General features: G+C 36.3%; 1 long non-coding RNA gene across 1 annotated transcript in view; it reads right to left on the minus strand.

Moving 5' to 3' along the window:
* Positions 1 to 2735: 2735 nt before the first annotated feature.
* Positions 2736 to 15498, minus strand: part of LOC125754942 (uncharacterized) — a 73147-nt gene continuing 60384 nt past the window's right edge. Inside the window, exon 3 of the long non-coding RNA XR_007410117.1 lies at positions 2736 to 2981. This is a non-coding gene — a long non-coding RNA (uncharacterized LOC125754942). The remainder of the gene's footprint in view (positions 2982 to 15498) is intronic.

Raw genomic sequence — 15498 nt, forward strand, 5'->3', positions numbered from 1 at the left:
GAAACTACACCATGTCTTCCTTGGCATACCTCGTTGTATATAAAACAATTTCTTATAGTCTATGCTCACATTGTAGATACTAGGAGGCAGACTTGAGAAGCATTATCTTTTTTGTCTGACTGGCACTCAATTTGCAATTGATCCTGGAGATACTGGACACACCACTATATCTTTGTATTCATTCCACTATGCCAATCATTTTTCTTTTTTTATTTAAATTCAACTTGCCAACATATAGGATAACACCCAGTGTTCATCCCATAAAGTGCCCTCCTTAGTACCGGTCACCCAGTTACCTCATCCCCCACCCACCTCCCCTTATGCAACCCTTTGTTTCCCAGAGTTAGGAGTCTCTCATGGTCTGTCTTCCTCTCTAATTTTCCCCCACTCAGTTCCCCTCCTTTCCCCTATAATCCCTTTCACTATTTCTTATATTCCACATATGAGTGAAACCATATGATTTGTCCTTCTCCGGCCATTTGATGTTTTTCAAATTATGTGACACCAAGGAGATGGCTCTTTTAAGAAGTCTGGCTATGAAAGAAAGAATAAATTTTGCATAAAGTTTATAAAGTTTGCATAAAATCAATTGCATAAAGGGAAGATGGGATCAGGAAAGGTATTTTTTTATGGATGGGGCTTAGAAGTAGATTGAGAGTATTCATAGATTGCAAGAAAGATGGTGGAGCAAGAGAGCCTGAAGTGATGGCTGATTGTGCAACATCTCAGAAATGGTGAGAGAGGATGGGGTCAGAAGGAAGAGTTTCACATACTTAAAAAAAAAAAAAATAGGGATGCCTGGGTGGCTCAGTCAGTTAAGTATCTGACTTTTGATTTCAGTTCAGGTCATGATCTCAGAGTTGTGGGATTGAGCCTCTCTTGGGGTTCCACACTGAACGTGGAGCCAACTTGAGATCCTCTCTCTCATTATCCCTCTGATCCTCCAACTCCCACCCTGGTTCTTTTGTGTGCTCTCTCTCTCTCTAAAAAAAATAAACAAATAAATACATAAAATTAAAAAAATGCACATTGGTCTGTTCTGGGAAATAAAGGAAGGCATATCCAGTTTTCAAATATGACAGTTTAGGTGGATACCCATTTGAAATTCAATATATGATGTGAACATGGTCAATAGCCAGCATCACTGCTGGATATTAGCACGTGCTGACTGTTTATCACCTACCAGGCAATGTACCAAAGCTCTCGCATACATTATCCCATTCAGTTACCACCCTAGCAATTTAGCATGCTAACACCATGAAATTATTAAATGTATTTAAAACTTCCACCAGGAAAGCTTATCAAAAGGGTCATTTTGTTTTTTAACTGAGTGGTAGGAGAACGTCTTGGTGCCATTTACAGGAATTGAAGGAATGTATTTACATAGTGACTGCCTTCAGAATAACTCCCTCCAAGAAAGTTCCCACGAGGCAGCTACAGTGCTGTTCTGGAGTTGTAATAAAGCAAATGATTCAGTAAGTTGAATCCTTCCATTGTGTGATTAACAAAGACACAGAACATTACACATATCACCAAGCTGCAGCGTGCTCAGAGTGAAACAGCCTTAGACTGATAGCCTTGAGGACTGGATATATACTGGATGGAAACTGTTGTCCAGAGGAAAACCAACCTTACCTGTAAAAATGCTTAGAGCAAAGTCCAGAAATGGCGTTTTCTTATTGTTTTCATTTATTTACCCTTTTTTTTTTTTTTGCACAGGTAAACCAGGTGTCATTTTAAGGCAATGAAAAAAAAAGGTGCACATATTTCAGACAATTATTATATTTTTCAACAATATTATGTAAGAATATTACTAAGAAATACCACAAAAATATAAACTACATGGATATCATTCACTGATGAGTCTCAGTCATCATAAGTATTTATGTTCTGAAATCATAAGATAATTTCATTTTTCTTATTCATCAAATGAGTTAATATGTGGAAATACAGCAAAATGGAAAATGTTACTACTAATAATAAGACTAGGGAAGCTATGGAATATTTCAGAGCGTACAGAAAGAAGTAGAAACAAATTAAATTAAATTTTAAAAGATAGCCCAAAGCCAAGAAAGCAGATTTAAGAAGAACAGCATCTCATCAAGACTATTTCACTCATGACATCAATGTCCATGCAAACTGCCCTATATTGCCCTAGATTCTCCCAGAGAGCCTGGAGTTCTAAAGAACTAATCTTAAACTGGAGAGGACAGTCTCACCTCACAGCTCAGATGCCACTTCTCTAATCAGTGCATGGGGATTTTTGAAACATAATCAAAACAGAGAGATTGAAACATTAAAACATAAAGAATGAAATAGGAGTCTTGACAATACCTATAGCATTCCAAAATCCAAAAGAAAAAAAAGATTACATTGTGATGGGACTGACAAAAAAAGAATATATATATTTATTTGTTGCTTTAACTCATACAGTAGAAAGATTATATTACAGCCCGATTTTATTATGCTATTCAACACGCATAGATTTCTGAGGTACTATATCTACCTCATAGCAATAAATAACATTAAATGAAACAGGACTGATTCATGGCTGGCATCAATTTTTTTCTGTATTACTACCTTCCACGGACATTGCAGCTTCAGTGTTTGCTCTCTGATACCAACACACACACACACACACACACACACCCCGCAATCATAACCATAAACTAAATGACTACATAGTCAGAATAGATGGCTGTTAGAAAATACTCACACTAATTGATAATGACATCATGCTGGTATGCACATTACAATGTAAATGAGGCTTCCAGACTCATTTATGGCTCTTTTATTCAAAGTTTAGTACTTAGTACTTTTTTTCATGGTTTAGAAGGTTCTTCTTAAGGCTGTGGGATTACTTATTCCTGCTGATTTTGCCCCTTGGAATTGGACCAAGAGTACCAATTTTTAACTGTATTTTAAAACAGATGCTCACCAGCCATGAAGCAGAATTGAAATGTCTAATGGAAACCACATTACTGAAAGAAAACAAGCAAAGAGAAAAACTGATTAACAGATTTATCCAGGCAGCCATTTGGCTTTATTAAAAATTTGAATTATTCTCTGCATCAAAATATAATAGCAGTTTCCATGCTTCTGTCTGAGGACATGTGAAGAGAATGCAACCAAATGAACACCCTTTGCTACTGATACATTTTGAAAGGTAGTTTAAACTCCATCTCAAACACATCTGTACGCCTAAGGGACTTCTCAGGGTCATATGAAAGATCAAGATGCAGAACTCTAGCCTGCCCCGAAAGTATTTGTAAAACTTAGCCAGATTGAGCAAAATCTGGAAAGAAAACAATGCTGATATAATGCCCAACTTTCCTTTGGCTCTTATGTGTGATGATTCACAGTGAGACCACTTGGTGGTTACTCTATGTTTCAACTCTTCTTTTCCTACAAATTATGTTTCTAGAAGCCTCCATTACCCTCAACATTAGGAAATATAAAGGAATATTAGAGGAATGCAAAGTTGGGGTCTTGATGAAGATGTAGAAGATATTTTTTTCTTTTTCATAAAGTTATGGAAAGCAAATCAATCACATATTTTGGTAGTAAATTCTTAAGTGCAAGCAGGCTTTTGTTAAATCCACTTATAAGATCATTCCTCTATGTTTAAAGTAATTGCAGTTGACGTATATAAATCATAGCATGTAACTCATTGCCTCGATATTTTTTACCTATTACATTCATCATAACGAAGGTGGGAGAAAACTTTCTGCACTCTTATTTTCAAAGAGCTGGACAAGTGTTTAAAAAATTAATATAAGGTCTACCAAAGTGAAGGGGGATAAAACACTTCATTACCAAAAATAAATTACCAAGATGTAAAATTGGGATCAGAAATGATGGAAACATTAAGAGAAGTGAACTGTGATGATCTCACCAAATGATATCACTGTAGTCATTCTTCAGTGCAGTAGTAATTTGGCAGAGGGATGGTCTGACAGTAGCTCTGCATTTTGCTTAGCTGAGAGCTTCCCTTGTAGCATAATACATCACGGAATTGAAAGCATTCAGCTTTGTTTTGCAATTCACAATTCAGCCCAGGTGGGCCACTATTACACAATAACCGTGCAGCTGTTAGCATCATTGCCTAAATTGCCCTTCCTTTTTAAAATTTACAGTATAATCTGCTCAACCAATAGATACTAATGTCCAAAAACTCAGCTCTTATTTACCATTTACTCCCTATAAAGGTCCAAAATAACTAACAAATCATTCTCAAAGGAATTCCAATTATGCTGCTTGTTCCCTTAAAGAGTATAAAGGAGTAAAATGTCAGCATTGTGTGTTAGAAATAAAGTGCTCACAACACCTGCTAACAATACATACTGTATAAAGCACTTAGCCTGTAATGCGTTTCTGGAAATCATTTCAGAAATTTACAAACATAATTTTTGGCCTATCTTTCCACCATTGTAAAGACTCTACCATATGCTACAATTTTTATCTGAATTGCCCGATTCTCCATTCCTGATGTTAACATGGAGGGGATGTTTTACAGATACGTGGGTTATGTCAAATACATAGATTTTTGTCAGTTAATGCTCATAAAAATGAATAGCTTCTGCTGAAATTTCCTGATCCCAATGAAGTTCATTTTTTAAGTGATCAGGTTTGTCTTCATCCAAGAGCTGTTGAGCACATCCAAAGAGCTTTGTTCAGTCTGACAAAATGATAAGTAGAGCATGTGTTTACTCATTTGTTTTCAAGGCTTTAAAAACATTTTTTTGATGTTCTAAGTGCCTTCAGAAAGGATAATAAATTAAACAAGTTAGTGGGCTGAGGACTGAAGGGTCTAGCCCAGGTATGGTCTGAAACTTGTTAATAGATGATAGCTAAAGTAACAGACTCATAGTCCTTATTTTACTGGTGATACGGACTACAAGATAAAGAAGCTTTTAACCAATTTTGGCAATTTTTGTGGGATTTATGAGAAGGGGAACATTTTTTTCATCCATTTCTGCAACATCATGTTTAAAATTAGCTCATATGCAAACCAACTTACTCAGCCTCTTGCCCTGTACAAGCATCCACCTTTATTGTTCACACTGTATTTCTACTCACAAGTCTTTTATTAATAAGCATATGAATGAATATACCTAACATAGTTTACAACTATAATCTCTGTGAGCAATTTCTCAGTTTGTGTGACAAAAAAGTTATCTGGTCCTCATTCTGTTGTTTCCTGCTTCTCCAAAATAGCTTCTATTCATTAATTATTTATTTTATATATATGAAATGTTTTCACTGCCCAAGGACTTCTGGGCTTGTGCATAAAATTTAAACTAAATCCAGCAGCTAAAATCCCTCTTAAACTATAATGAAATTACCAAGTTAATGGAGCGGTGTAATCAAACCAGAGTTAATAAATATGGTGTGGCCTTAATAGATGCCATAAGAACAAATGTCAATAGATATTGACAATTTGCCATGTGAAAACATGACATTTATTATGTTTATATTCACGTTGTCACACATTTATTATTTTTATGGTCCAGTTATACTGAGTGCATTGGAACCACAGTACTGGGCCTTATGGAAATAAAAGAAACAATTTTTCACTTTCCAAAAAGTATGTTATCCAGGATTTTTAAAAAAATAGTGCACATTAAAGTTCACCAAAGGGGTCAGTTCATCAAAATGCACACACCCCTTCCTAACAACACAGTGTGAAACAGTGTCTTTAAAGCTTGGTACAAAATCAAGAGTCTGAAGGAAAGGTTTTTAGCTGTAAACATAGTAGATGGTGGTTGATGCACCTCATTGTGTCTTTTACTCTTTAGTGGGGAAAATATTTGAACTCATGGAAGTCTATTTTCGCATGTAAGCACATAATCCTTTGGAGCAACAATGGCTCTTCGTTTTTCCTAGAAAACCCTTGTAATATCTGCTTGCACAGCACGTTCTGTATTTCAGCTTCTGAATTCAAGAATGAAAGTGTGCTCAAAACTAATTGCAAAGTATAGAGATCCTTCTACTTAAATGTGCTTTACCAAATTTTGCTTCATTCCTAATCTAGAAGAAGAAAGACATAGCAAAGACCACACACAATTGGCCACATCACCTTTTGGATCTCATTGTTCACAGCCTTCTTGTTTATATATTCAGGGCAGCAATGATTAACTGCCAGGCAAAGAGATGTGTTTTTCACTTTGATAAAAAAATAAAAAATCACATTATTGATTTACTATTTTCATTAACAACACTGAAATGCTTTTAGCTTTCCTTTACAAAAATTTTGGTGACTAAGCCAATGTTTTGGAAACAGGATTTAAGCTGTGGAAACAAGTTATTTTTCAAGGGAAGATATGAGAAATTCTTTATGAAGAATTATAATTAGGAGCACCTGGGTGGCTCAGTCTATTAAGCATCTGTCTTCAGCTTCGGTCATGATCTCAGGGTCCTGGGATGGAGCCCCATTGTCAGGCTCCCTGCTCAGCGAGGAGCCACTTCTCCCTTTCCCTCAGTTTGTGTTCTCTCTCACCATTTCTTTCTCTCTCAAATAAACAGAATCTTTTAAAAAAAAAAAGAATCATAATTAATAATTACTCACAACAGTTTATGGTTATTAAACTTTAAAAAATTGTGGGTTTTTTTGTCTTTTTTTAAAAGATTTTATTTATTAATTCATGAGAGACACAGATATGCAGAGACACAGGCAGAGGGAGAAGCAGGCTCCATGCAGGGAGCCTGACATGGGACTTGATCCCGGGACTCTGGAATCACACCCTGAGCCAAAGGCAGATGCTTGACCGCTGAGCCACCTGGGCATCCCTAAAAAATTATTTTAAAAGGATTTTTGTTGATAGCTGTTGAAATGGGAGTAGCTAAATACAGGGAGGTTCATTATACTATCCTCTCTACTCTTGTGTAAGTTTTATATTTTCCATTAAGTAATGGAAAAATGACATTTCCTATTTATTATAGAAAATTTACAGAGTACAAATAAGCAAAAAAAGAAAGAAAAAAAAAAGAAAAAAAGAAAAGAAAAAGAAAGAAAAGAAATCACCAGAGGCACCAAATATTTTAGTGAGCATTTCTCCAGTTCCTGTACTAAATATATATGTATAGATTTCACATGATTATCATGCTGTATTTCTTACTTTGTACTATACTCTCTCTTAATTTATCATGAATAATTTCTCAAACATACTTATAACCATACAAAATTTCATGTTATAGATTTCACTAGATTTACTTTATCTTTCCCTCATTAATAGACATTACATTATTTCTCCTCTCCACCCCAGATTATAAACAATGTTACATCAAAAAGTACAGATGGGATTTGTAGACGTTTATGTTTATGTCCTTAGAATACAGTTATAGAAATGTAATTTCTGAGACAAGAAGTATGCAAACCTTTACATTTTTATGTATATTGTCATTTGAACTTCCAGAAATTGTATTAATTCACATGTCCATGAGAAGTATAGTATTTCCCACCCTATCCATGGAGGATATGTTCCAAGACCTCCAGTGGATGCCTGAGACCAGAGATAGTACCAAACCTTATATATGCTACATTTTCCCTATACATACATACCTATGATAAAGTTCAATTTATAACTTAGGATCAGTAAGAGATTAACAATAATTAAAAATAAAATAGAACATAACAGTATACTATAATAAAAGTTATGTGAAGTGGTCTTTTCTAAAAATAACCTTATACTGTACTCAACCTTTTTATAATGATGTGAGATGATAAAATGCCTGTGTGGTAAGATGAAATAAAGTGAATGATGTAGGCATTGTGACATAACATCAGGCTACTAATGAGCTTCTGATCATATGTCAAAAGGAGGATCATATGCTTAAAGACCATGGTTGATGGAGGATAACTGAAACCACAGAAAGTAAAACCATGGGTAAGGGAGGACCACTGTGCCTGAGAGTATCCACTGCCCCACACATTTGTGAATCTTGATAAGCAAGACGTACTAAAATTTCTTTAACTGGCATTTCTTTCATCATTAGTGAGGTTGAACCTCTTTTATGTGTTTCTTTTCATTAATATTTCTTCTTTGAGATGTGTCCATCTATGTCCTTGTCTCTCATTTTATACTGGAAGTACAGGGTGCATTTTTCTGTTTTCTTACTATCTCATATCCATTTCAATAATTTCACTAGCTCAAAACAACATAAGTTTTGGGTTCATATTGTATGTCTTGATTTTTCCACTTAAAACATGGTTTCCACATAAATGAAACCATTTTCAACTTACTAATCAACTACTAAAGACAATTCACTCTAGTGACCAAAGTAATAATAATGGAAATGACATTATTAATGCCTACGTCTCATGTTACTGGCAATAAAGAGCTTACATTCTACCTATGTAAGAAGGTGAACTTTAGATGTTAAGTCTGCAAGTTTGTTGAGGGGTGATGAGGTAAAATTATAGAGTTCTGTTGACATAGCAGTGGCAATCTTAAAATCAAATGAATTATCTCTTTGCCCCCAACACCCCAACAATAGTGTCCCTCCAAATTCTGTCCTAACATCAATGACTTGTAATGAAATTATGAAAGTTTTTACATTATTCTACTTCCTTAATAGTATAATTATATAGATTAAAAATAGGTGAGGAAAAATACTGTTTTGATCATTGAACTATTTATAGTCAAAAAGGAGCAGTATTTCCTAGTTTCATTTGGGTAACTATGGGCACAATTTATGGTATTTCCTATTTCCTTTGGAGCTGCCATTTTAGAATCGCTTCCATATTTACATCAATAGATCTTGACCTATGTATAACCTTCCCCTTGATATTTTAAAAATTAAGCTACAGTACATAAATAGATAAAAATGTTCAGTATGTAAATAGATGTTAAATATACTGCCTGTAGTTTATTTTAACACATGATTATTATAACTAACATTTATTTGATTATAACATATTTTTGTTTACAATGATAAAAATTAGCATAGTGAGATTATTCCAGCCATGTCAGTCTCAATATTAAATTTATTACAATATTCTGACTTGGTTTCACAGTGTTAAAATAGAAACAAAACCTAGATCTACATAAGTAATTTTAAATGGTAGATTTACAAACAAACAAAATCAAGCTTCCCCATAGTCTCAGGATATCCTTCTATTAAGTAATTCAGAACTTAAGATAAAATCAAGGTTTAGTCACTAATTAGATCTCAGCTTTTCTCAAATATAAATCAGGCAAAAACATCTAAACCTAACAAACAGTAGTAAATTACTTTTCATATCACATTATATAAATATGTTATGGGTTCCCTTGTTAATGAATTGTCAACAATTCCATAATGGTGAGAACACGTACCCAGCAGACATTCCTGATCCTACTCTGTGCTACACATGAGCTATTTTACAGTTTTATGTTGAACTTACATGCCAAGACCTGATTTTTTAAAAAATCATGCAAAATTTAACCATGACTAGCCAATGAAACATTTATACAGTGTTCAAATGTATGCACAGAGGTCGAAAAATTTTGCTTGCAGGCATGCAAAAAAAGCACCTAACCCAGTTTTAAGAGGTCAAGGTCCTACAATACAATATGTTAACATGTGGATTACAGGATTGTGAATACACATTTTAAAATACAGTTTCAAAGGTATGGCTGATAATAGATGTTCTGAAAAACTAATGTCACATCAAATTTTGGTGCAACCTCCAAACACAGTTTGTGAACCACTGCCTTGAGACACAACACAGTGTAGTGTAACTTGGGCTCTTACTCATATAGTCCTGAGTTTAAATTCTGTCACCTTTACTAAATAGCTGTGTAATCGGGGTAAATAATTAACTTCTTTAAGCTTCAGTGACCACATCTGTGGGGAGTTTTAAATGAGATAATGTGCAGGAAGCAGTTAGATGGAACGCTAGTTATGATAACGGTGATGAAAAGCTTTGCTCAGGTATTATCTTCTTTTTTTTTTTAAGATATATTTATTTATTCATGAGAGACAGACACACACACACAGAGAGAGAGAGAGAGAGAGAGAGAGAGAGAGGCAGAGACAGGCAGAGGGAGAAGCAGGCCCCATGCAGGGAGCCTGATGTGGGACTAGATCCTCGGTCCTCGGTCTCCGGTCTCCGCTGAGCCACCCAGGCTGCCCTTATCTTCTCTTTAAGGCCTGTCCTGACCATCCTACTTAAAACTGCAACTGCCCAGATTCTTCCAACCCCACCTTTCAGATTCTCCTTTACTCTGCTCTATTTTTTTTTTTTCCCATAGCACTTACCACTTTCTGACAAACCATTAACCATCAACCAGTAGGATATGATTTCCAGTTCAAGAAACATAACAATATATCAGGCTCTTTGAAGATCTTAACTTCTCAGACTCACATAGACAAAAAGCCTTCCAACATACTAATTGGTGGGTTCTTATATTTGAAATAGATTCTAGGCTTATTAATTCACCAGGGTGGAATTTGAGAGGAAAGAGGGCTTTTGTTCAACAATGCTTACAGTATTGTCTGCCCCTAGTCTGTAGTCAATAAACATTTGTTGAACAAATGGATGAATGAATGGTAAGAAAATGCCTCAGGCCACATTATCAGCAGTCTTAAACTGTCTTAAATTGTGGAGAAAATTCCTTTTACTCCATTTTCAGCTCTTACTACTCAATATAATCATATACTTAAGCACTAAATACAGGAGATGGAGTTAGAAGCAGGACTCTAGTATTGAGTTTGTCTTTTATGAATGGATGCAACCCAATCTGGTTTCACGGGCACCCCCATGTAGGTTTCAGTAGGGAAGAAAGGGGAGCCTAAGAGGAGGAAAGTTAGTTTATAGTGGCTCACCACTCCAGGAAGAGCCTAGTACCTGATGCTGGAAAAGAGTAGATAGAAATTTTCCAGTAACCTATGGAAAAAGAGGTCCTCTTCTGTCCAATCAAGAGAGAACAGTAATTCTGTCAGCAGGTTTCAGAGGACACAACAATAAGCATAATAAGAAACCAGAAGCATGTCCTGCCCTGTTGTCTTTGGCTGTTTGGGGACATATGACCACTGGACTCTACCATTTAAGAAATCCAGGGTGTAGTCCAGCTTTTGTTGAGTATGGCCAAGCTTCAATGAGAAAACTGTCACATCAAGAATGACTAGGCATTCAGGAACAGTTTGCTTAGGCAAGAGCAGTCCATGGCCCTTTCAAAATTTACATTTCAAACATATTTCTAATATTTATTTGAGCTGCTGAACTTTACCCAACTTGCATCAGTCAACTGAGTATCTATGACCATGGCATCAACTATTTTAAGAGAGAGTCTAATGATAGGAAGAAAAAGAATTTTTCTCAAATTTGCTTAGAGGATCTAGGTCCCAAACAGGGGATTGTTCTAGCAACACTTCTCCCAGGGGAGGGTAATTCCAGAGAAAGCAGACCGTATCGGAAGAGTCTGGCCAAATCTCCTAAGAACTCACTCCTCAAGACAGGAGTATGGTTTTCCTTTGTGGTGGTTTCCAATAAGTTGTTTTTTTGTTTTGTTTTGTTTTTTAATTTAACCTTACTTTCTCTCTCCAAAATCTGAAGATTGCTTCTGTTCTACCATCCATCCTCTCTGCTCTTAGTTTTCCAATTTTATATTCTCCTTTTTCTATGCAAACATTCTAAGTTTCGATGACTTTGCATAAAGAAATATTTAATGATTTTCTAAGAAGAACCATCAATATCATATGAAAATAAAGTCATTTTTCCTAAGGTTACCTAGCTGGTCAAAAGTCTCACTTGACAGGATTTACTATACTACTCCGCATTCAACCTAAGTCTACCAGGATACTCATGGCCATGAGGTGGCACCATAATGCATGTAGGACTATCATCACAGTTAACAAGATGGAAGCTAACCATTAGTTACAAATGATCATTAGTTACAGGTCAAAAGTAATAATAATAATGATGATGATGACTTCTATTACTATAAAATAAAATAGAAAATGGCATAGAAAATTCTGTGATAGTTTAGTATTCTCCTTTGAAAGCTGCACAATATCATGAATTCCTGTAGTGTAAATGCTTAACCCAGCTTAGAGGCACACAAAAATGCATTTCATCTGAAAGGACATACTTGGGCAGCCCAGGTGGCTCAGGGGTTTAGCACCGCCTTCAGCCCGGGGTGTCATCCTGGAGACCTCGGATCGAGTCCCATGTCAGGCTCCCTGCTTCCCTCTGCCTGTGTCTCTGCCTCTCTCTCTCTCTCTCTCTCATGAATAAATAAATAAAATCTTTTTTGAAAAAATGAAAAGACATACTTGAACTTTTTGGTGAAATAGGAAAATAATGTTTAAAAATATACCACTTATTCTACTAGAATGAAGCATAACCATAGCTACAAGAATATTTTCTATTGATTTGTTTACATTTTCACCAACCTGCTCTACCTATTAACTGGATGCTTATCAGAACACTGCAATAATAGATGCTGTGGATTAGAGGAGAAATCACAACATATTATGAATCTAGTAAGTGGGATTAAGCTCTCTCTAGGTGAGGTCTAAAAAGACACTAGAAGAGACCTTCTGTTTTCAAAATATAAATTCCACAATTTGGCAATCCTTTATTAAAACCTCATGCTACAAAAGAATTTTCCATCTTTAAGGAGTCTCCTAGTAAAATATAAATATACCTTAGTAGGTGCTAAGTCATATCACCTCACACTTTAGTTATGACTATATATCTTAGTTAATAACCTGCCAGGAGTAAAACACTAAATGAATTAGCAATTATTGTGAATGCACTGGGGAAGCAGGGCAGGAATGAGAAAAGAACATAAAGGGGTAGGTGGAAAGTTTCCATTGACAAACCTCATCAACCCACCCAGGCTCTTGAGTGCACAGCACAGCTGAGGTACTGTGATAAAGTAGAGCCAGGTGAGTTAGCTGTGCAGTCACAGGAACTAGTTCATACTTGGGCCTGCCTGCTATATACCTAGCCATAAGACATTAGGTCAGTTGGCTCTCTGAGCTTCCATGTCCTCATCTATAAAACAAAATAGTACCATTGTATTAGGGTTCTCCAGAGCAACGGAACTGATGGGAAATGTATACATACACACAGAGAGATTTATTATAAGGAAACAGATCACATGACTATGGAGACTGAGATGTACTCAATCTGCCATCTGTAAGCTGGAGGCCTAGGAAAGTCATGATGGAGTCCAAGTCCAAAGGCCTGAACAACCAGGGAAACCAATGGCATAACTCCTGAGTCCCAGGGCAAAAGAAGACTTTCAGCTCAACAGCCAGGCAAAGAACACAAATTCTTTTTTTCTTTCACCTTTTTGTTCTCTTCAGTCTTTCATGGGATTGGATGATCCCACCCACATTAGGGAGGGCAATCCACTTTTGTTTCAGTCGACTTTACTGATGGAAATGGTAATGTTATCCAGAAACATCCTCACAGACACACTCAGAAAGACTGTTCAGCCCAAAATCTGGGACCCTGTGGCCTACTCAGGTTGTCACATAAAATTAACTGGGGTGCCTGGGTGCCTCAGGCACTGCCTCAGTCAGTTATGCATCTGACTCTCTCTCTCTCCTGATCCCACTGCCTCCCCCTCCCCAAACTCAAGCTCAATAAATAAATAAATAAATAAATAAATACAAACAAATAAAATTTAGCCATCATAAATCCACACCTTATCAGCTTGGCATCTTGTGCATCTCCTTAAAGGATACTTAATCTCCAAATAAAGAAAATAACATGGTCATAATTCTGCTTAACATAATATAGCTATCCAGTGTATGACTGAGAAGGCACCAACCCCTCTCCCAGAAAAGAAGGTAAAGTCCTGGAGTGATGTTTAGTCTTCTCCTTGATTTCCTATAACTTGAATACCACGATGTAAAATTAATAATACATAAACACTATCATGTGAAGTCAACATACATTATGTTACATAGGAGAGGAAGAGAGGGAAAAAAAAACACAAACATATTCATAACAAAATAAAGAGAAAATACTCAAGACAAAGTCTTTGTTTCTCTAACTGATCCTTGGTCATAGCTGGCATTTGTAACTACCTTCTTCCACTGACTCATTATGCATTCCCTTTGCCTTCAGCAAGTAACTTAGCTGGGTCATGCTTCTTTACCTGGTGGGTTGACCTGAACCTTCATTCTTGAAGAGCCTGGGCCATTGGTAGTCTGGCCTGGGTAGGGTTGTTATAGTTTTCCATTTACCTTAATTTCGGGGCATGATAATACTAAGAGAGGACTTAGGGGTCTTCTGTATACCTGACACATTCTTCTTTACCTCCATTGTGGAGTAGAAGCCCAATTTCCCCTTGGTGTTAAGGATCAGTCACCCCGGCCAACACCATAACTCCCTTCTTTGCCTGTTGATTCAGGAACATAAGAAGCCAAGTGTGGTCAGGTGGCAGTTTTAACTTCAAGTTCAATGGTATCTTGATATGTCTCCTGATAGAAGCATTCTTCCCTTTGGAGCTAATATTTCTAGACCAGCAGAGCAGAAGGTCATGGGAACAGGAAGCAAACATTTTGCTAGAGGTTTATTAGGATAGTAAGAACAAATGTTGTCACTACATTTCCACTCCTCAATTCCTGGACCCATGAGTCCTAGCTTTGGAAGCAGTAACCCCATATAGTGGATGCTCATTCAGAGCCTATACAGCCTTCTGGAGAACCTTGCTTTCGACACTGAGCTGGTATCTTCAAATTGAGTGACTAAGCCTTCAACAGGCCATTCCACTGTTCCATCAAACCCTCTACTCAGGATGAGAAGGAACATCATTAAGACCAATGAGCATAGGCTCATTGCCATGCTTCTTCTGCTGTGAAATAATTTCCTTGATCAAAAGCAATGCTATGTGGAATACTGTAACAGTGGATTCAGATGATTAAATGAGATAATGTATGCTATTTTACTTTCTTAGAATCATAAGCATGCATATACATCAGAAGTGTTTAATAATAGTAATATTGTCTCTTTGCCAAAGTGAACATTTTAGACAATGAATGCTTTGGGAAATTATGTTGTAATAGCATTTTCAAAGATGAAGATTCCTTAGAGATTATCCAGTGGCTTTCAAACTTTGTCAAGCTTAGAATCCTTCCTTCTAACAAAATTTATAAGAAAGCTATTATGCAAAACAGGTAAAATTAGACTTGCTAAATTTAAAAGTAGAATGGGGTGGGAGGTAGTGCAGAGAAGGAGGCAATGCTCAGTGGCCCAGTCAAGATACTTCCCAGAATCCCCCAGGATAAACTTGCTCAAAAATACATTGAAAGAGTAATGGAGTCCCCTACCATTGACTAAATGGCACCCAGTCACTTTTAGGCAGTTTTAGAAGGGAAAAACATCATTGCAACTATTTTGATTGTACATATTTCACAAATGTAAAATCTGGGATGAATTTTGATTTTTATAAAAATTCTTTTTGGCCAACTCAAATCATGTGTTTAAAGATGCTGCTTGCACTTTAAGAATTTGAGTCAGGCTCCCTTGGCTAACGTGCTGGAAATAGGGTGCAG

The sequence above is a fragment of the Canis lupus genome, chromosome 4 (assembly GCF_003254725.2).
Source record: "Canis lupus dingo isolate Sandy chromosome 4, ASM325472v2, whole genome shotgun sequence".
Taxonomy (NCBI): domain Eukaryota; kingdom Metazoa; phylum Chordata; class Mammalia; order Carnivora; family Canidae; genus Canis; species Canis lupus.